The sequence below is a fragment of the Lepisma saccharinum genome, chromosome 25 (assembly GCF_977018435.1).
Source record: "Lepisma saccharinum chromosome 25, izLepSacc3.1, whole genome shotgun sequence".
Classification (NCBI taxonomy): domain Eukaryota; kingdom Metazoa; phylum Arthropoda; class Insecta; order Zygentoma; family Lepismatidae; genus Lepisma; species Lepisma saccharinum.
In genome coordinates, this window is record NC_139253.1 from 28,767,740 (window position 1) to 28,791,212 (window position 23,473).

A 23,473-nucleotide genomic window follows, 5' to 3' on the forward strand; every position below is an offset into this window, starting at 1 on the left:
AAGTTCAAACCTAGCACATAGTTCCAGAGGACGTTAACAGCTGGGAATAAAGCCATTGCTAGGAATGTCACTTCTGTTCTATCATAAGCTCAAGGTTAATGTCATTCCTTGTTTGAAAAAAGGCATTCCATCGACCAGTATAATCAGCACTACAGTTAGACATATAATCACAGAACGAGAAGGTTTTTACTATTAAAGTCATCATGCCCTGTGGTGATTGGCTGTCTCTAGATCAATAGATGTGGGTTCCAATGCAGTGTTGCGGTACAGGAGCCATTTTGTAAAAGGACATTTTTTTTTAAAAAAAAAATGTTTGCTTCGTGTATATAATCAGGAACAGGGTGCGCACGGACTATTCCATCTAGGATTCTAGTCTCTGCAGATTTCTCACTGTCCGACTTTGGCATCTTTGGTAGCCTTCAGTATGAATGCAAAGGTGCGTATTGAGACATAGCCTACGTGCTACAGAAGTGCTACTTACGTTGTATGTTCCTTATCATTGAAATTGTTTCAGTAGTAAGTTTCAGTGGCTCATGAATTACTAATTTTCTTTATTTCTATTTTCAGTTATACATGCATACATATGTACACACTATATATATATATATATATATATATATATATATATATATATATATATATATATATATATATATATATATATATGCTAGCTGATTGCCCGGGTATTTATTTATCCCAATCATCTATTAAAGTTGTCTGTGGGAGAAACATGGCGATCTTAAATCCACTCCGCATTACTTAATAGACTGCCTGTGCTTGCAAGTCTCTCTCTGTCGCTCTCTCTCTCAATTGTCATCGTGAATGTCACCCATTAGCTTAGCGACTCCGAAAACTATGGATTTGACACACATGTAGATCATTTTTTACATTTTCTTCACCCCCCCCCCCCCCCCATGCCGATAGGTGATGAACTTGGGAGTTGAACGGCATTCGTAGACGGCATTCGTAGTGTCAATATTCATTTCAGCGACCCCGAAAACTATGGATTCCACACTAGTATCGGTCGCTTTCGATTATTTTTACATGTCACTCCCCTTCCCACCCCCATCCCTAGGGGTGCCAGGGGTTTGGACGGCATTCGTAGTGTCACTATTCATCTCTGCGACCCCAAAGCTATAGATTCCAAATTAATATCGGTCGCTTTCGATTATTTTTACATGTCACCCCCTTCCCACCCCCACCCCTAGGGGTGCCAGGGGTTTGAACGGCATTCGTAGTGTCACGATTCATCTTATCGACCCAGAAAACTATGGATTCCATACTAATATCGGCCGTTTCCGATTATTTTTACTTGTCACCCCTTTCCCACCTCCACGCCTGAGGGTGCCAGGGGTGTCTTACCCCCACAGTATTTCTCTCCAGATTGCAAGTCATGCGTGAACTAAGTTTGGTTGAAATTGCTCCAGGCGTTCGAGAGTTATGCCGGAACAAACATACACACACATATACACACATCTATCCATTTATATATATAACCTGTAATACACTAATTTTTTTCTCAGTCTCACTCGCAGGTAAACTCTTCGCTGTTAATTACTGTTGCTTCCAACATTGCCGATCAAAACCTATCTTTGTGAAATTAGTGTTGCGTCTAAACACTGGAGTATGCAGAAGGGGTCTGATGGGGCTAGAGCCCCTCCAGAAATTTTGGGTAAATCACAAGTTTCAAATGAAAGCAGTAATGACCTCGGGTAAAACCAAAGTAGTAAATAAACCCCCGCTCTAAAATCATCCCCGATTACAAATTTTTGTCTTTGAACGGCCTTTAAGCCGAAGGTTAAAAGTCGTAATTATGAAATATTTTATAACGTATCCCCCCTCTCACCAGAACGCAGCTATGTATTATCCACCTCTACAGTTCCAGCCCCCTCAGAAAAAAATTCCTGCTTACGCCAATGCGTCTAACGTTACTGATCAAAACTTATCTTTACCAAATTACTGTTGCTTCTAACGTTAATCAAAAATTTTTCATCATCCATTAGTGTAATGAGATAGAACTGCATGACGTTCAATCTCATACCGATAAAAGAAAACAAGTTTTGAAATCCAAATCAGCAAATGTAAAAAAGAAAGAATTACCGTTTGTGTCATCTATCGGTAACTCAGGAAATACACCTAGTAGTGGCCGTGAGAGAAAAAATATCAATGTAAAGGTATGTTGCAAGGTCGTACATTTGAAAATATAAAGTTAAAGACCTTGTAAGATAACTAACTTAGCATAACAAATTGAGATTAATAATTTCATGACATCTTAGTTTGTTTGTTTTTGTTTTTGTTTTGTTTTGTTTATTAAACCCGTATGCCATCTCCACGGATTATGGCGTTTAGAGATAGATCTCTGTCTTAGAGGATGGTCAGGTAATATTATCATTTGGATTAAATATCTTATAAAAATATATATTATAAATTCCTATACACTATATGAGACTTTTTCAAGGTACTTGACAAGGTAATTGTGGAGTGCATAGACGACGAAGAAACAAATAATGATAAGCACAGCAAATCATAAATACGTCACTACATCACGATTGTTGACTCACAAACTTGAAACTAGATATCAAATTAATATAAAATGCAAGAACCAGATATTTTAAGACCTGTATAGCTTTTAAGACCAAATTAGATAAGTGAGAACTTACAACCAATATACCTGACAAGGAGGAAAATGTGGTGGTGGCAAAATGCAGAATAGAATTTTAAGCATACGCTGCAGTCTATCTGAAATCTGCATCTACATCCTTTATTTTTTAATCCAGGTAGTTAAAAAACATATGAACAGAATAATAGCTTATGAAAAAAAGGAATATCTGGATTGTTACAGTACATCTTGAGGCGGTGCTATAGGATCTGTGAGTTTGTAACTTTCATACATATTTCACAAAAGTATTACACTCCTTTACATGTATTTTACATGTTAAGTAGAAAAACCTTTATTTTGCGTAATTTCCCAGGCATGGCTTATCGGTTAGTGCTCTGCACTTTCATTTCGGGTCCCAATCCCATAGATCAGTGATACGGATTCAACTTTACACTGCAGGAGTATTTTGCAGTACAATTTTGGCAACTTTTCTTGACGTTACCTTTAAGCACGTATAGGCCATTTCTTGTCATTGGTACTACAGTTTAACCGTGGCATTCCCATGCTACTAAATCGATGGACCCATATATTTTTCTTTCTATAATGTTATTCAATATCCTACAACTGTAAGACACTAAGAAAAACTGTTTTCTTATGCTTGTAATAACCGTAAACTACAGGAAAATAAATGATCAGTGGCCACTGTTATCCAGGCATATCTGAAGCTCTTCTCCCCCTATTTAATTTTTCAACACATCATGAATAAGGTAACCTTGCGATCTAACCGAGCCTGAAAATGTATTTGAACATTGAACTTGCCCCAATGGAAGTTTTATAATGGAAAATGTAAACTTCTACTTCTACTTTTCGCTCGAAATGCATCTACCATATTACCAAAATCTAGGATGGCTACAGGGGGGGGTTTGCGACCAGTTTTGGGGGTCAGCCCCCCTAGCCTCCTTGTAGCGCCGTCTCTGCCTCCTCCCACTCCTTGGGAGTCCTAGATTTCAATTGTCGTGAAACGTGCTTCCACCAGAAATAACCCCTTGATCCCTAAATTACAACCATACCTTTCCACCATCAGATAAAAAGATAGTTGTTCTAAAGACAGAAGAAGTGACTTTACTATTAAACGTAGTACATTCACAAAACTAAATGCAGATGAAATCTATTTGATGTCCCAGAAACGTATCAATAGCTGCACTAAAATATGTTTTCTTGGCTCTTGCCAAATATTGTTTGTAAAGGTAATCCCTAAGTGCATCATCATATGCAAGTGAGAATTTATTTCCATGTCGATCTGTACTTTAATGCATCGAATGATACATTTTATGCATTTTTATGCATGTTTTTGTTTTAGATGATGCATTTACTTTACTGTATACATGTTACTGGTAGAGTAGTGAAAATATATATATATGGACAATGTTCAATTGAGATTGTATAATAATAAAGCACTGTTAGTAATGTTCATACAGCTATTAGTCTGAACATAGCTACTATAGTTATAAACACAACGTACCCAAGAGGTTACTGAACTCTTGAAAATTAATGTTAATTGAGTGAGAAAGGATACAAAGCCTATTGTAGCTTTCATTACACTAATATTGCAATTTTCGGAATTTTCGCCGTGTATCGAAGAATGAAAATCGGCTGCAACTTAGAAATTGTATGCAATTCTTAACGATCAGTTTGTAATGAAATTCTTGCTTCATGGAAATTGCATTGAAAAATCGATTTTGATGAAGAGGAGTGACTTCAAAAGAATTTCGACCCCGACCTTAACAACTGAACAATAGGTGCATAAAACTTTGCAATGGCAAGGAGCAGAATAATAAAAGTCTGTTAAATGGAGACAAGGAATGGAATGGAATGCATCAATAAATACCATTGTTCAAAGAAATCATTTCATTTTTACTATGAGTCAGTGTATTTTGTTTAGGTTTGAAGATTTGTAAATAAATTAAAGGCATATCTCTAAACCACACAAGTATTCTGAGTGAGTTTCAAGTCCTCTTTATGCTCAGAAAGGCTAATCGGGGCTGGGCCTACAGTTTGTGACGTTTCTTTCTGGTGTTCGCCACTGGATCACTACGTCACGGTAGCTACCCAATCTCCCTGTGCGGCGGAGTTATGAGACTCTCCTTAATGTTATGCTACACTGAGCATTCTCAGGACGTAACGATTTGAAAAAGAAATAGCTTCTTGCCATTTTACAAATTTAATAACATATTTTACCTTTAAACAATCACTGCAAAATAACAACAATATTCACAAACACAATCACATTTCAATTATCTGCGGCTTTTCCTTCATAACAGTGTTTTTCACAAAATTAACATCATCTCACGCAACTCAACATACTTTTTCCTTTTTTCGCACTGTTGTCCCGGGAAAGGAATCAATAAAAGATTGAACAGTTCTACAAATGTTTATAAACCGGAAATGACTTCCGCTTCCGATATTGCGTGTAACAAATATACAGCAAAAATTACAAATTTAAATCAACACAAACAACAGTATTGAAACTAACAAATAAATCAAATATTTCTGAAATGAACAGAAAACAAATAAAATATTACATATGGCCAAAATGAGTGAGTTTCAAGTCCTCTTTATGCTCAGAAAGGCTAATCGGGGCTACGCCTACAGTTTCAAGTGGGATCCGAACTATGATGCAATGTGCCTCAACCGGGATTCGAATCTTGACCCCTTAGATAACAATGGGACAGCATTACCACTACATCATCAGAAAGGCCTCAACATAAGTACTTTAAAAACAATGCTCATGCGAAAATATCGAATTTCTGCAGGATAGTGCAACTATAGACGGAACATGAATAAAAGTTACACACACTGTCCCGTAAATATGTGGAGCAGCAAGCGAATGAAAACAAGTCTCCGCGCAAGTAATGGCTCGAGAGAGCTCGACCAATGAACGAGTAAGAGGAGAAGTGAGTACATGGAGAGGAAAACACGACTGGAGCTACCAATCATTTGCAGCAGCGCGCACCGCGTTGTTCTGCCCATTTGCTTTCTCCCCTTCCCTACCGTTACGCGCGGCCTTGCTCCACAGATTCCCGACACCGAGTATAGTAAGCTAGTCTAGAGTCTTCTAATATACAAGGGACTAAATGAATTCATTACAACTTACATTAATTGATATAAAGCTAAACTTTACATTGATTGTAGAAATTTGCATTTTCTAAATACTTTTATTATTTTGTTTTTACAGGTGATCGTCTTGATTCTTCTAATTCCTCACCTAATTTTTGGTCACCATAAACCTTGTGATTCTAAATACATAAGGGAACAGATAAAGAGAGCTTGTTCCCGACTGATTCACAAAAGAAGCTTCGAGGATAGAATGCACAAAGGTGATTATTGTTTTCAGAAAATATGAAATTACCTTTACATTCATTCTAAAAACATAACCTCCATTTCTCTTCACAAAGTATTTTGTAATCTGAGACATAATATGAAACTGTATGTATTTTTATACGTATAATATCTTACTATTATTCTATGTTGTCCTGGCAACCATGAAATTTACCCTAACTCTATATGTAACGCACCAACGCCTTGTGTATGTTGGGTTGCCTATACTATAAAATGTCCTGAAACTATTGGTGCACGCTGTACATGCTCGATGTGTAGTAACATACTGAATTCGCCATTCAATAGTTTCATTCAGCTTGTTTAAATAATAACTCAGACTGACTGGTATCTGGTTGCTATGAATGCTATTTCATGGAAGAGGGTGCTCTAGGTGAGTTTTTTCTGTCAGTGTCCTTGTATAAGCGAATCTGAGACTGTCAGACAAGCAATCAGAGAAGGATGCTGATTACACCAGCTCCACTGTAGTGAAGTTCGAGATTGTCTGGACTCTGAAGCCCATATTCCACATCTCCTGTGTGTCTTCATGGCACTACGCGACGCACAGGAGACAAATCTTATCCATTTATATTTATTTCAATAAAGATCATTCGAAAATAAATTATTTTTCTCTTGTTCCAGGTAAAACATCATTCGTCAGGCTGTGGAAAGGGACGTCATCACCAAAAAATAACTTTCAAAAGAGGAGCCTTACAAAACATGATGCTCTTCTATTATGCTGCATTTCGGAATGTCCAATAGGAGTTTGCTTATAAATTTTTTGCCCCCGGATCTAAAAGGATTGCTTTTTAATCAATGATTTCTCGGAATTTCTTTAATGAACGTCAGGTCGTTCATTGATTTTTGTTGAGGCCAGAGTTACCCAAACTCTTACTGGAAGCCTTGTACGCGCTTGGAAAGCGAACCGTTCGTATATGCAAGCTCCTGGTGGATGTAGACCTGCCCAATTTGAATTTCAAATCTTACAAATGTTCGTTTAATGGGGCGAAGGGACGGAGCTTGTAACAGATTGTTCATTCTCGTCTAAGGTACATTGTTGCTTCAGTAGATACAATATATGTTTAAGACTTTGTGAAACAAATACTTTAAGGAAATATATGCATTATATATATTCCATTATGGTTGTGCTGTAAACAAAATTGTTTATTTCCATAATCCAGTAATTATTAATTGATTTTGCATTATTATATTCAAATTGTTTTGATTAAATAATATTTGCATTATTATGAACCCTGCAATCTTCGACTAAATTTAATTTTTAATTAACTATTATGGTTTTACTCACCAATATTATGTAGTTTTCACTGATTATCTTGCAAGTTTACCTTTGATAAATTTGTTAAAACAACAGGAAAGCAACACACATTTAAAGTTTGATATGAAAGAACTACTTTACAAATTTAAATTTGGATTTCAAAACTTTGACTCAATACAGCTTAATTTTTAACCCTGTTGAGTTTTTCAAACTGTCATCTTAAAATGATTTTCTTTTGGTTAAATCGGGAAATTAATTAAAAAAATAATTATGGTTCAGACAAACTAGCCGACTTCAAAGTTTGTTCGTGCTTATTGTACAGTATATGCTTCTGGAGTTATGAGCACATAGTTTATAATGTTTAAGAATGTTTATCAGAACTTGTGTTTTAATATATACACTTCTTAGTATTAGTACATGTCTTGAAATACAAACATTTGTAAGAGTATGACATTGTTTTTAAAACAAAAGTAGGTTTATATTTGTAAGCACGGAAGTGATTAAATACCAAGAATGTGGTTGGTATAAGTTGGTTTCCAAGGATCTCGAAATGTTCATGAACACAATATATACTGGCAAATATATTTGTATTAAACTTTGGAAGTCAGTGTTACTACTTTGTGAATAACAGGAACTCTTAACAATTATTTTACCGTTGTTTACATTGCTCCAATGATATTTTAAAAGCAAGTACCTTTCAAGGGAAGAATTTTAAATGGAAATCAGCAGTCTCTTATTTGCAGTGCTCATCTCTAATTGAGTAAATTATTTATTTTGATAAACAGTACATTTACATACAATTTATATAACAATGATAATTATTACGTTCGTGTGAATTTATTATGTATTTGTGTATATAGCTTTAATTTTTGTGCGGTGTATGACGTGGGTTTGATAAATTTGTTAATTCAATGTATTAATGTTCATAGTTGGATTATGCTCATATTTAAGTAAATAATAATATTTTATGGTTTAGTGACTATTAGATTGTATTTGAAGTGGGAAATGAACACTATGCAATACATGTTGTTAGGTTGTTTTAATATTGTCCCAGCTAAAAGGTAATACTTTGATGCAATGGAAGTGACTAACTTACTTTTTAAATGAGTAACTGTAATTAGTTATCTTAGAAAGTAATTTTTGAAGACTGATCTATAAATATGTATGTATATAAGAGTATAGATTCAAATTATGCATTACTGTTTCTATGTTACAATAATATACGTTTAATAATAATATTGAATGTTTTCAAATGCATCAAAACAATACATATTTTATTTGCTGTGATGCAGCATATATTAAACATTTTTGTTGTGTATTATTACAATGAGAAAATAAGACTGAATGTTTCTTCTGAGATAAGAGATGAATGTTTTTCACAGTTAAATTGCCTATGCATACGATTACCATGTTTCAACTTAAAATGTGGACAAGACACACTTTAAACACACAAAAATTAGTTTCATTATTGAGCAGATATACTGAATTGTGTACCAGAATTACATTCATAAATTCGTATTTCCTCCAAGTACAATTAAGAATAAATTTGTACAAATTATTTTTTATTTCGTAAGGAATGTCAATTGTGAACATTTAAACATGAATGAAAATTAACTTTCTGGAGTGAGAATCCTTTGTAGAGCTATTTTTACATTTATAACCACAGACTATCCATATTTCGTTGTAACTTTGTTGTCTTTATAGTTTTATAATGGAGGATGTATTGTAAAGGTTTATCAATATTTTATGGTCTCATGTAAGGTGTCTAGTCTCTCATGGAAGCATATTCCTAAATAAACCACTCGTTTAAAATGTATATTAAAAACAGTGGTGAATAAAATAAATCAGTTTTACGAGATTGTTTATAATTAATTCAATTCTCAACACAACTAGCTTTAGTAATTTCTTGTTTATATTACTTCTGCATGTCCGTGGTCCTTTACGTTACTATTAATGGATTCAATTGTAGTACTTAATCAAAACCGAAATCTTTATTATGGGTATACCTCTATGCAGAGGCGTTTCCTGAACGCATGCGTCAATTGTGGGGAAAAGGACAGCTTGCTCTGCGACGACATTAATGAGCATTTCTACATTCTAATTTCTTCATATAGGAGAAGTATTTATTTTAGACGAGAGCGCTCAACTACGCTTATATTACATTTCTTGGATCTGAAGTGAAAGAAAGTAACAATTATTTTCCCACAATTGACGCATGCGCAGCTTGCACCGCATGCGTTCAGGAGACGTCTCTGCCTGTATGTATATCTTAAATGTTAGTATTAGCTAATTGATGAAGTACAAGGAGAGAACATGAAAAATGTGTGTGTGCGTGTGTGTATGTGTTTGTATCTTCTTCCTAGTGTATTTTATTTACATGCGTAACTTTTTTCAAATTAAACATTATTTTACTCCATAGCAACGATTGAATATGGATGCCACGATACCCTAAACGGATATACTGTTAGCCATCTGTCAATTTCTTGTATTGTCGTATCCTCTTACATTGTCGGTAGTGAAATATTTCGTAATATCTCCGAAATGTGCGATATTTTTAGTTCTTGTGGTCATACATTAGGTATGAGTGGCAAACTGGTAGTCTATCAAAATTATATTCTACTGCAGAAAAAAATTCTACACAGGTTTATACGAAAAACTCAATATGCTGACCAAGGTAGACATTTATTTTATTATAAAACAAAGTAAACGTAACGTTTCAACCTTCTAGCAAGGTCTTCTTCAGACTCTGTAACCAAGTACAACTGAAAGAAGGTACAAAACAGGACGATATATATAAACAACAATTACTCCTCTCCAGACACAAGACTATTAGAAAGTTCTTTTCCTGGAATATTCCAGCAGGAGGTCTTCCCTTGTCAACTGTACTTTCACCTGACAAGCGATGTAGCTAAACATTTTCTTTCGTCTGGAAGGTGGTTGGACTCTGTATCTCACGCTCTTTTTCCTTTCTTTCTTCATTCTTCTTCTCTCCTCTTTCTCTCTTGTCCTTTCCACTCTTTCTAACACCTTCTTACATTCTTTGTTTATCTTCAGTCTCCCATTCCAGTTCATTGTGTGTTCTTCACCTTTCTTCTCATTTCCTTGGTCTCCTTCCATTTTCTCACTAGTATTCTCTTCTCCCTTCCTATCTGCTTAGCCTCATCCCAATCTATGTGATGTCCTGTTTCTCTATTGTGTTTAAATATCGCATTTCTCTCTCTCTCTCCTAAGTCGTACATCATCCCTATGTTGTTTCAACCTGTCTTTCAGCCTCTTTTTCGTTTCTCCTATGTACACACTTTGACATTCTTTACATTTCACTTCGGAGATAAACCCTTCCTCTTCCTCTTCTCTGTTTTCCTATTTCTTGTTTGCATTCTTTGCTATTCCTAACATGCTTCTCCCTCCCTTCCTGTAAGTTTTAATGCCCGCTTTCCGAAGCACTTTGCATATCTTCTCTGTGGTCTTCCCCATACTCCTTATTCCAAATCGCCAAACTGGAATGGGGGACTAAGGATAAACAAAGAATGGAAGAAGGTGTTAGAAAGAGTGGAAAGGACAAGAGAGAAAGAGGAGAGAAGAAGGAAGAAGAATGAAGAAAGAAAGGAAAAAGAGCGTGAGATAAAGAGTCCAACCACCTTCCAGATGAAAGAAAATGTTTAGCTAAATCGCCCGTTAGGTGAAAGTATAGTTGACATGGGAAGGCCACCTGCTGGAATATTCCAGGAAAACAACTTTCTAATAGTCTTGTGTCTGGAGGGGGTAATTTGTGTGTATATATATCGTCCTGTTTTGTACCTTGTTTAAGTTGTACTTGGTACAGAGTCTGAAGAAGACCTTGCTAGAAGGTTGAAACGTTACGTTTACTATATGTTTTATATTAAATAAATGTCTACCTTGGTCAGCATATTCACTTTGTCGTATCATGGAAACAAGGCTTAATTGTGTTACAAAAGGTTTATACGTTAAATATACAAAACATACATATATGAATGTAATTGTGTAAAATTTGATTCATTTTTTATCCACGGTAATACTAATGTATATATGAAAGTTCTATATGTATTTTTATTTTATATTTTGAAATGTGTATAAATCCCCAAATGTAAGAAATTTACTGTGCACTGTAAAAGGGCAGATGCCTGTTGTGCGCATCATAATAAATAAATTAATTAATAAATTATGGTTTCATGAAGCACGTGTACTTGGGTAATCCCCATTTTCTTATTGGGAAACCGGAGCGGTTATCACTGCGCGCTACAACAACAGGGGTTCTGTTTCGAATCTCGGACTGGGCATAGATGTTTTCTGCGAGTGTCCCTTCATCAATATCATCATATCACCACCAGTGGAGGCGATTAGGCGGGAGTGGGGGACGGTTGTCCACCCCCTTTGCCATTTTACCCCTGCACTATGCTGAAACTTATCTACAAAGAGAAGTAAACTGTCTCCCCCCTCCCAGTTTTGACACCTTTCTCCCTCAGTTTTGGAATCCAATCGGTGCCACCTATCATCACTGATGCTCGTCGTGGCGATTAAAAAAAGTGGCATAAAAGCGACTTAAAATAACCTAATTCATTGAACATATCAATGGAAAACTGAGTCTTGCTATTTAATGAGCAGTGAGACAAATTCATATTTGCAAATGTCCCAAAGTACTACTAGAAGCCAACTGGTTACCTTTTGCATTTTGTATGATGTATATAAAGTGTTATGGACAGTATGAAGATAAAATACTGTAGAAATCTTAAAATACATTGTTACAGCAGTTTAGTTATTGATATATCAATTCATGTTTATTGTTTTTAAACCAGAACAAACAAGATGAAAACTGAGAGGTATTACATATCAATATTGTTTTGCCTAAGAAATTATGTTCTATGATGCAGAAGTTATACTGATGAACAAGAATCATTTGTGTTGCCACACGGCAGTGTTTCGCATACCAGTTTATCCATCAAGGTTTATCTCCATAGCTTTCAGAGTTCTTGAGACCGGGCGCTTTACAGCTTCTCTGGTGCGTACCGATGCAGTTGAGCACTACTTTGAATCCCGACAGAACAAGTTTCATGGTCGAAAATCCAAGGACCCATGTCAATGAACTCTGTGAAGCAGAGGTGTCGGCAACAAGTTATGCGTATTTATTCAGGCACAGATGCGAGAATACGCAGAGAGATAAATACTGCGAAAACGAACTGTGTGTGTGCGTTACGAGAGACAGGCCATTCCAAACAGTAAAATCTGTGTGCCTGCCGCAGTAAATATTAAATTAGTGCGTCGAGTTTCTCCTAACAGAATTTAACGCAATCCTATTTCCCGGTTCTCTCTTTGAATTACTTATGCGACAGCGACCGGCAATGGGCTAGCCTTTCTCTGTACGTTCACCCAAAAGCGGGGTTAGAAAGAGTATATTTAACGTCGCCAAAGATCAAATATTCAGGGATATAAGAACGATGTCCATTGACCGTTAATGCAATGCGTCATCAATAGTCATGCGGAGCCCCGGCTGGAAGTTGGCAAGTCTGAACATGCTCGCTTTTGGCCGAAGCTTTGGTGTACGTTGGGATGTGTAGGCGTTTTGGTTCGTTTTTCCATAGCCGTGATGAACTCTTGCTAACTGTTCCGGGGGGTTAATGCGGTTGTTGGTCTTTGTTCGTAGGTGTTCTTGTTCAGGCACTCATCTTATATGGATGGCATGTTTGTTTCCAGCAGCGTATGGGTGGATATCACGAAGGACTTCAGTTTGAATTATGGAGTTTCCTCTAGCTCCTGGGTACCAAGGTCCACTCGGCTGTACAGATCAATATTCAGATGCTGCAGAAGGGGGATATCATCCCACCCCCTCACTCCTTCCCCTTGCTCCCACTTTTCTAGCTAAATCTCTCTCTCTCTCTCTCTCTCTCTCTCTCTCTCTCGGCTCTGTTGGCCTCTGATGTTCCCCCACCCATGGCCCCCTCCTTCTTGACTTAAGCCAGAAAAACAGATCTTCCTTAAAATTCTTCCTCTCTGTACTACCACCCTTTCGTACAGCTGTTGGGAAAACACGTTACAAGGTCTATAAGTAACCTGCACACGTTCCAAGCATCCCAATACATCAACATGTATCTCCGAGCATCCACGTTCTTATGACGCTTGAAACAAAAATAACTATAAAAAAGTATCTTTAATATCGCATTGCATTGATTCCACGGCAAAAAATAATTACAAGGGATGTTCAAAAAGGCCTGGAACTGCAATTTATTTTTCTTTGCCTTTCTACTATGAAGGAAAGATTATTGAATATGAAATTTCGAAACTCCCATGGACATACCTTTGCCCTTAAATGCTTACTTTTATTAATGCCACGACCGAAATGCCTTTTTATCGACTGGGCCACAATAGAAACTACGCTTAGGAAATTTATTTATGTAAACGTAATATAAACACCCCAAAATTCTCGTCTCCACTAATGGCAAAGCCATTGAGGTGCGGGGTGGGCTGATTCTTCTCTGTTAACCTGTCCGTCCCATTTACCGCCCCCAACAAGCATTCACTACCAAGTAGATATGATCGTTCACAATTATAATGGATACGTCAGCACTGGGTCAATTTGTTCTCTAGTACTAATGCTGGAAGGAAAACGGGACTAATTTACATCAGTGAAATTCAAAAACAAATATGTTGAAGATAGCAAAGGAAAGTAAAGCACATCTAAGAACTAAAGTGACGATGCCATTGATAAAAACTGGGTAACACTTTACTATACCGGAGACGGATTTCTTCAAATTTACAGGAGAAAGTACTTACGCAAATCATTTTCTGTGGCGTTGTTGATGTTCGGGAATGTAGTTTTGATCCATTTTAATGCGAATGCATGTGGTTTTCTACGGAAATCTATTTCCGACGCACTATTGCTGCTACCGCCATTTGCTTTCTGCACGAGAGCACAATGCGTAAACCCCGTGGTTAGTGTTTCAAACCACGCCGTGTTATCGCTACAAGATGACGTGTCGAGGTTGTGTCGTGAAGTTGTTGCCGGGTGTGGAAGATGCCGTGGAATTTGTAATTAAACACAGAATCTTGAAGAAAGAATGCAGGACGTGGAAGGTTAAAATTAAAATAATTCCGTGTTTTTTCTTTCATCGAGAAAAACCGATGTTGTCCGTATATGCTAAATTGAACGAAAGGAGTGCTAATGGAACCTAACCTAACAGGCCTAACCTAACGTAGTAGGCATATCTCGTCCAGGTGATGGTTCGTGGGGCTATCGTGAATTTTTGGGCTAACGTCACTGGTTTTTGGGGCTACCCGTGGATGGTGTGTGGAGCTAACGTCAATTGTTTTGGGGGCTAACGTCAATGGTTTAATAATTACTCTTTATGTCAAAAATTCAACTTTTTTTGGTGAAAAAATTTCGTGAAATGATTTCAATTTTTTAAAAAAATTTAGGTATTTTTCGGTGAACAAGGTTGCAACACTGCATGCACACTCCAAATCGACAAAACACTGGCACAACGCGCGATGAACGGGTAAGCTATCGCCATATTGTGTGTGGAAATAAGGAACAACAGTAAGTACTCGTTAATGTAAGAAATAGACATTATTTTCGTTAGAAATTAATTACAGCACGTAAGGAAATGTTTCGCAATGCAGAATAGTACTTTGCAATGTAAAAAAATGCGAAATAAATCATTGATAGGTGTCTCATGGATAGTAAAGTAGTACCAAAAATTGATGCTGTAAAATGCGCACAAGATACATGTGGACGAGACAGAGGGCAACATACAATCCCACAATCACTGTTGTTGGTCCAGACGCCATAGCTTCGTTTCACCTCACCCTTCCTCAGCAAAACAAGTAAAACTCAATAAAGGATCTCTTAGCCAGAATAGACATGTTATATGTTATTTATGCATAAAATAAATGCAATCCATCCTCTTGACTATTAACGCTAGCAAAACGCTCATGGTGTGGACTAGGTTCCATAGGGCTGAGTGGCTTTCACAGCCGACTGAACTAGACAATAGTAGATAAAATAAGCAATCAGAATTCTGTGAACAAACTCGCATCGACAATGTTATGAAACACCTTAGAACTGCATTCATGTAGCTAGGCTAGCGAAGCTCTGGCGCCTTGATCCTAGTGGGGGTTGAATGCACTTGGTTCAAAAGCCCGTTGGTTCGTTAGTTGAACGTGGAACAGAAAAATCTAGAAAAAAGGATCATTAATTCTTCACAGAGTTAACAGACGGTGAACAAACTCCGTGATAAACCAATTAACTGCATGGCCCGCATACTTTTGTTTGTTTAGAAAAAAAAACACTTCAGCTACCCTCGTTTTTCCTATGCTTAAACTCAAATACAAGTTGATAAACAATTTAACTGAAGCGTAGTTCCAAGCGAGTAAATGTACTTTCGGCCAACACAGCAAGCCCGATGAAACAATGTGACGAATGGTGCCTGATTTACGTGCTTTAAACAGGAATTAATACAGAAGGGTTTGTTGTTTTTTTCTCTCAAACAGACCCATTGTTGGCTGTCCACTTTCAAATTCAATTCAATGAACCTCGGTCCCCAACACTGCGTGTCAAAGCTGCACGTGCATCTGTGATTTAATTCTGGGAATCGAATATGCAAACCTGTTCATTTAAAATTAACAGTGGAAGGAATTAGTTATAAACTCCGATGTGATTTGTTCTGGATTCGACTGTTATCTTTTGTGTGTGATCAGGGGCGACGACTTGCCAAAATTATTGGGGGGGAGCCTCTGATCACTGAAATAAATTAATGAATGACTCACTCTCTTCCTTTTTTAAGTTTTGGCCTCAGTGTTCCGAATCTCATAAAAGCCCATGAATTCCTCAAAAATATTAAAATTTTCATTTACAGTTCGAATGCAAAATGTCAATTGTTCACGGATGGATATGTCACAAGTTTCATCAACCATAATAGCAAAATATTCCCGACTTTTAATATCTGCTACCACGGAGCGCAAAACAGATCTCCCTAATATATCAATGATCTCGTTCTGAATGTCATGTGAGAGCCATTTGTAGCCCGAACGTCCCATCCACTCTCCCACTTCATGCACATCTTCCTTTGAAACTCTTTTTTAGTAAAAATGTTAACATTACGCATATAGTAATAAGTCATGTGTTTTGCTGTCTCCGGTCATAGCCCCCCCCCCCCCAAGTTGATGGTTTATCGAGCTCAGCTCCCCAAAGTTGATGAAACACTTCAAATGTGTATTGAAAGTTAAGTTCTTGTGGCACAATTCAGAGAAAACTTACAAGAGAAGCAAAATAATACATTAGATCCTCTTAAGCAAAATTATTTGGGGCCTCTGCCCTCACATCGTTAACATTGGGGGAGCTCGAGCCTCCCCAAGCCCCATGGAGTCGGCACCTATGTGTGTGATACTTGTACTTTTGGCAAATGCAGCCTACACATGATTTGTTCACAACACGCATCTCTGGAAAATGCAGCTTTTAAATGAATTTTGCTGTAATTTTGGTTTCCATGATTTTGATTCTTATTAGAATCTTTCGATGGCAGATCAATACGTGGGTAAATACTTTCTAACTACAGTGGAACCTTGATAACTCGAACTTGAGGGGGAAAAGAAAAATATCGAGGTATCGAGGATTTCGACTTACCAAGGTTCGAGTTATTGAGGGCCAAACTCGCCGACTTCGAGTTATAGAGTTCTCAAGTTTACTGACCCATCTGAACGTCGACAGTACGTATGTCAATAACGTATGTAGCATCATTTTAAGTTAACAATTCTACAACGCACACTAAGCACATTAACAATCATGGTTACATACACGACAGGCAGGGGGAGTTCAAGTCCCGACACGATTGTTGATCACCTGACATGATACCTACGCACCCTACACTTCGACTTATTGAGGTCCGTGCGACTAAAACTTCGAGTTATAGAGGTGATTAGAATTTAACTTCGACTCATAGAGGTATTTCATAGTCTACCTTCGTGTTATTGAGCTCGAACGGCATGCTATAAACTGCACAAAAATTCGTTTTATCAAGGTTTTATTCGAGTTGTTGAGGTAAAATTAGTATTAAGTGTTATGGACAATTCAAGGGGATTACAAAAAATTCGACTTATCAAGGAATTCGAGATGTTGAGCTTCCAGTTATCAAGGTTCCATTGTATTGCCTTAGAATGTTCTACAATTTCAAACAAAATCGTTCTCTCTTAAGTATCATACAATATAAAGCTTTCTTTCCGCAGTGACTATAACACAATTGGAAAATGTCACAAGAACGCGTGTGAATATATACTAGAAAAGTATAAACTTACTTTATCAGATGACAGTGTGTTCTACTTTATGATAACGCACCAGCCCATTATCCAGGTCTGGGGAAAATATTAGCAGTGCTGCAACGTCGTAAAAGTGAATAATTATACCAAAGAAGGAACTCATTAGCAGTGCTGAAATGTCGTCAAAGTGAAGAAGGATACCGAAAGAAGGCACCCATTAGCAGTACTGAAACGTCGTCAAAGTGAGAAAAATTACCAAAAGAAGACACTCATTAGCAGTGCTGAAACATCAAAGTGAAGAAGGATACCGCTAGATGACGCTCTTTAGCAGTGCTGAAACGTCGTCGCAGTAACAGAAATAACAAAAGTATACACAAGCTATACTTCTAAATGGATATGAAAAGAAGGCAAAATATATAGCCTATGGAAACAGCTGGAAAAGAATGCCTACAAGAAGGAGGATAGACTGGACATAAACAGAAGAAGGAAGAAACGTGGCAGGGGAGAATTGGAAGAGAAGGAAAAAGGGGAAGAGAAAGAAAAAGAGAGGAGGTTTGGAATAAGGAGTTGGGGAAGACCACAGAAAAGATATGCAAAGTGCTTAGGAAAGCGTGCATTAAAACTTACAGGAAGGGATGGAGGAGCATCTTAAGAATAGCGAAGAATGCAAACAAGAAATAGGAAAACAGAGAAGAGGAAGAGGAAGGGATTGTCTGCGAAGTGAAATGTAAAGAATGTCAGAGTGTGTACATAGGAGAAACGAAGAAGAGGCTGAAAGACAGGTTGAAACAACAAAGGGATGATGTACGACTTAAGAGAGAGAGAAATGCGATATTTAAACACACGAGAGAAACAGGACATGACATAGAGTGGGATGAGGCTAAGCAGATAGGAAGGTAGAAAAGAGAATACTAGTGAGAAAATGGAAGAAGGCTAAGGAAATAGAGTAGAAAGGTGAAGAAGACACAATGAACTGGAATGGGTGAACTGAAGATAAACAAAGAATGGAAGAAGGTGTTAGAAAGAGTGGAAAGGACAAGAGAGAAAGAGGAGAGAAGAATGAAGAAAAAAGAGCGTGAGATAGAGAGTCCAACCACATTCTAGATAGAAGAAAATATGTTTAGCCTTTTAGGTGAAAGTACGGTTGACAAGTCTGATAGTCTGGAGGGGAGTAACGTTTGTGTATATATATCGTCCTGTTTTGTACCTTGTTACATTTGTACTTGGTGCAGAGTTTGAAGAAGACCTTGCTAGAATGTTGAAACGTTACGTTTACTTTATGTTTTATAATTTTAAAAAATTCTGCCTTGGTCAGCAAATTGAGTTTTTCATATCATGGAAACAAGGCTTAATGGTGTTATACTTCTAAATGGAGAATGAAATTGCATAATAACTAGCCTGGTTGAAGAATTTTGATGAAAAATTTATTGACAGTGCTGCAGGAGAATTTTTTTTAACTAAAAGAGTGCATGACATAAAAACTAATACATTCGAAGCAATAGTTCAAAGCTTTTACGATGGCTGGTACCACAGTGTTCCTCACATCATTCCAGTAGCAAGCTGCTCATATCGATGTAATAAATCGATACTGCGGTGCCACAAATATGATGTAATCCATCACTTCCGCGCCAATACGAAGATAGGTGAGAGGTAACGGTCTACCACAGAACACATAGACCGAGTTGGCTTCGGTGTGTCAGCATGGGTGTGTGACTGTGACTTTGATAGCCACACATGTCAATATACTGTCCCCTTTCAACATACTATATTTCATTCCAATTTACACTCTATGGGGAAATGTAAATAGTCTAAAGCTCTCCATTTCATACTTGACGTGTTGTTTGTGGTAAAAGGGTAAGACAATAGCGTTTAGGCTTAATGGTCGCCGATTTTGGAAAGGTGCTTTCTGTTCCCAGTCCTCAGAATTCTGTAAAGGGGCGGTAGTTTTGCTAAATGATAATTAAAATATGGACGTCAGTCACAGAAAAAGATCATAAAATATAGGACCGCCTAAAGCAGAACGGTGCAACTCCCTATTTTAATCAAATTCCTGCATGAGCTCGAGCATTCTCGTGCGGGAAAACTGAAAGTTCACGACCAACAATGGGTACAAAATTTTCCTGATAAAGAAAACGTTTGTCCGGTGTCGGAAACAACAATTCGACAAGTTCGGGCGATACAGTTGGGGGAATTCATGACAAATTACCCTGTCGCGACAGTGATAACCTCAGCAATCAAAAATTGACAGATGGCATTGAATGCGCTGGTTTTGGACGAGAGGATGGGAGTAATTTCGGCGACTGATAAAATTGTTACAGATGAAAAATGGACTGAACCTGTGCTCGGTAATTTGTCGCTCCGAGAAAGCTTGACAGGAAGTAGTATGTCCCAAAATCATTGTTTAGCAGCATTTGTGATAAAATAGTCAACATAAGAAGTACTTGCATTTTTTATTATTATTCTTACTGGCTGATTGCCCGGCATTGCCCGGGTATTTATTTATCCTAATCTTCTATTAGACAGGAATATCATGAATTCTAACTATAGTGTAAAATGAACTTTGAGTTGAACGGCATTGGGAGTGTCACTATTTATCTCAGCGGCCCCGAAAACTATGGATTCCACACTAATATCGGTCGTTTTGCATGTCACCCCTCTTCCATCCCTCCTAGGGGTGTCAGGGGTTTCTTACCCCCACAGTTTCTCTTTCCAGATTGTAAGTCATATGCTATGTGCATCAAGTTTGGTCATCGTGAATGTCACCAATTAGCTTAGAGACTCCGAAAACTATGGATTCGACACTAATCTAGGACATTTTTCACATTTTATTTTTCACCCCATCCGATAGGTGATGAACTTGTAGTTGAACGGCATTGGGAGTGTCACTATTTATCTCAGCGGCCCCGAAAACTATGGATTCCACACTAATATGGTCGTTTTGCATGTCACCCCCTTCCCACCCCCACCCCTAGGGGTGCCTTACCCCCACAGTATTTATTTCGAGATTGCAGGTGATACGTGTACCAAGTTTGGTTGAAATTGCTCCAGGCGTTCGAGAGTTACGCCGGAACAAACACACACATATACACACATACATCCATTTTTATATATGTATATACGAGTAGAAGATTTTGAGTCGGTGTGCTGGCACTTTTGGCTAATAGCTATGATTAAGATGAATGGCGCTAAAGTGGATTTGTTGAGTCATGACATAGGGACAAAGATGGTGAGGCTAGGATTGAACCCAGAATTTTACATGATTAGATCGTGAACCGATTACTGTTTTCACTCACTTTTCTACAACTTGTAGCTAATCGTGGCGAGGAAGAAGAAAGATGATTAGATGAAATTAAGGGACAATGGCAAAGTAACACTCATGCCCATGTCGGGACATACACGGACATTGTAAAAATCTGGCATCTCAGATATTTGCGAAAGATTGAATTTACAATTTAATTTCTAATAAAAATGGCATTTTCAAATACCTTAAATGGTACACTTTATCGCCGTTGACTCTTGTTATTGTAGTAGCACTTAATTCTTTCTGGGAGGTACAATAATCTTTCAATATCTAAATATGGGAAAATAAATTTCTGAATATCCCTCCTCTCCACCCTTTCCATTAGCTTCGATGCTGCTCAATTCAAACAATCTTTAAAAATTATTTCAGTAGAGTTTTAATCGGAAAGGAAGAATCAGAGAATTCATTTCTCCTAGATTTTCTTTACCAAGGTTTAAATTCGTCAATGGGAGGAGGTTCCCTTTTTTCATTTTACGTCGTTTTTCTTTTTAGCCCAAACATATTACATCATACTAAGAGCGACCGCAGAGGGATGACGGGGGAGGGCTGTACTTGCTTCACTGAGATGTCTGGAAAAACTTCTTGTAATAAGAATAGTGAACTTATAGCGAGAAATAATGGATGAGGACTGTCGTGAAGGAGAGCAGATTAAGAGGTCTCTGTTCGATATCAGTCCATCGTGAAAAAGTATAAAAAAGACAAAGAACTGTTCACAAACAAAGTGATAGATGTTTATGGAAAGGAATCAGAGCTAATCCAGTTTCTATCTATTATGCCAAAGTATTTTCAATTTAATTTGAATTTTATGATTTGCAAAAATAATAATATTATTAATAGTAATTAAAAGTAACACACAAGCTATTATAACTAAAGGCCAAGACATGAAATCTTCCTCTGCCCACCCTTCTCGAATTGGGGATGCTTTTCCCAGTTTTGAGAGAGGTGGGGTATGCTTGTATGGATCAACATGCCGTAAATACAGTGTGTGGCTCGATTCCTGAGCATATTATTGTAGTAGTGGTGGATGCTTTATGAGAATTTCCTTACCTTAGGGGACAGCATCCTCCACGACACCCCCCCTGCCAATAAAAATCTTCGGGCTCCCTTGCATCCTAAACTTTCTCCTGAGAATATATGATCCACTGCTTTTACTTTTCATCAAGTGTTGGAACTTATCCCAAGAAGAAAATTTCAAGAAGAATAACAAGTAACTTCTACTGCCTACTACTACTAATTTCTAATGTCTACTACCATGTCATATTTAAGCTGTAAACATGTTAATACAGGAACTACATGTGCAGTCACTAAATTGCCGATGTTATGAAGTCGCTAAAACTCACTCTAAAATTCTTATAATTTACATTCCATTTTGACAGACAAAGCAGATAATGGTGAAAAATCCAGAGGCATTATGCGATACAAGTTTCTTTTCACGATAAGGTGAATTTCAGCATGTTTTACAGTCAAGTCCTTAACAACAGCATTTCTCTGGTGGCTGCTGACATTGATATTAGGTAGTAACACTTAACAATATAGGAATGGGATACAAGGAAGCTCTTGCTATATTTCGAACACCAGTTGAAAGTAATAAAATAATAAGTGATACATACAGGATATCCAGCAAGTTTCTCTGTTCAATATGATATCCTGTAGGCACTATTCTCTCCACAAATATCATCACGGTTCGCCTGCACCTGTAAATATAACATAACAAACTAATGAATAATAACATACAGCGACAAATTCTTACGGTTTACTGTCATTTCCCTACGATAGAAAACTTTTAGGACACCCTGTAGAATTTGTGCAGTCAATCATGGGCTTACCGGATGGAAACTTAGCCAAATTATCAAAAAATATTGATCAATCCTTTGAAGGTATTTGGATAAGGCTTTGTTTGATAATCGTACTTTCATATTTAGGCTGAAATTAATTTAAGTTTGGAAGGAAGCCAGCAACAGTGGCTAAAGTATTAAAGTTTATAAAGTAATACGGGGGCGTTTCGGCAGTCCAATATGCGATGACATCAAACTTCAGAAATGCCAGTGGCCAATATTTCTTGGGAGATTGCGTTAGCTACCTGATAAAACGCAAAGATTCCCTCTAGTTTAAAATCGCTGGTGATTATCGGCGGTGTGCAAACGCACTTCGCGCTTCAGCGAGTTGAATGAGAGAGTCACATTTCCCTTCTGTAGTTAAGGTCGACAGATTTCCTCCTCTGAGACCAGATCTCAGCAGTTAATGTAACCATTAATTTTCAAATGTCACACTCAGTGCCACTGGAGCGTAAAAGGTCGACAAGGAGATACATCCATGGTTGAATGTAATAGATAATCTTCCGTGAACCTAGCACCGTGTTCTGCAAGTGTTAAACTTGAGGAAAGTACGGCTTCAGTCATTTCAGTATCGAATTTCATAAGGTCCAATAATTCCTGTACTCTGCTGACTCGGTTATTACAGAAGAAATGTGGTTAAACTTCTAATCAAGTATTGTGATTTGGGATTCAGTGCAGCGGATTTGTGCCTAGTGATATACTGCTCCAAATTCCAGATTGTTCTAATGTAAAAGCGATTATTGTACTACAGATCATCATCAGGATAATTTGATATTGCATGACATACGACAAAAACGCTCATGTTTGTGACTTGTGACATAACT

The 23,473-nt window shown here is 37.4% G+C and overlaps 1 long non-coding RNA gene across 1 annotated transcript; it reads left to right on the forward strand.

Annotated features, from left to right (window-relative positions):
- The first annotated feature begins 361 nt into the window (after positions 1-361).
- LOC145978660 (uncharacterized) lies at positions 362-10,781 on the forward strand. The gene is made up of 3 exons (XR_014440734.1): positions 362-436; positions 5,835-5,976; positions 6,617-10,781. It is a non-coding gene; the product is annotated as an uncharacterized LOC145978660 (long non-coding RNA).
- The last annotated feature ends 12,692 nt before the right edge of the window (positions 10,782-23,473 follow it).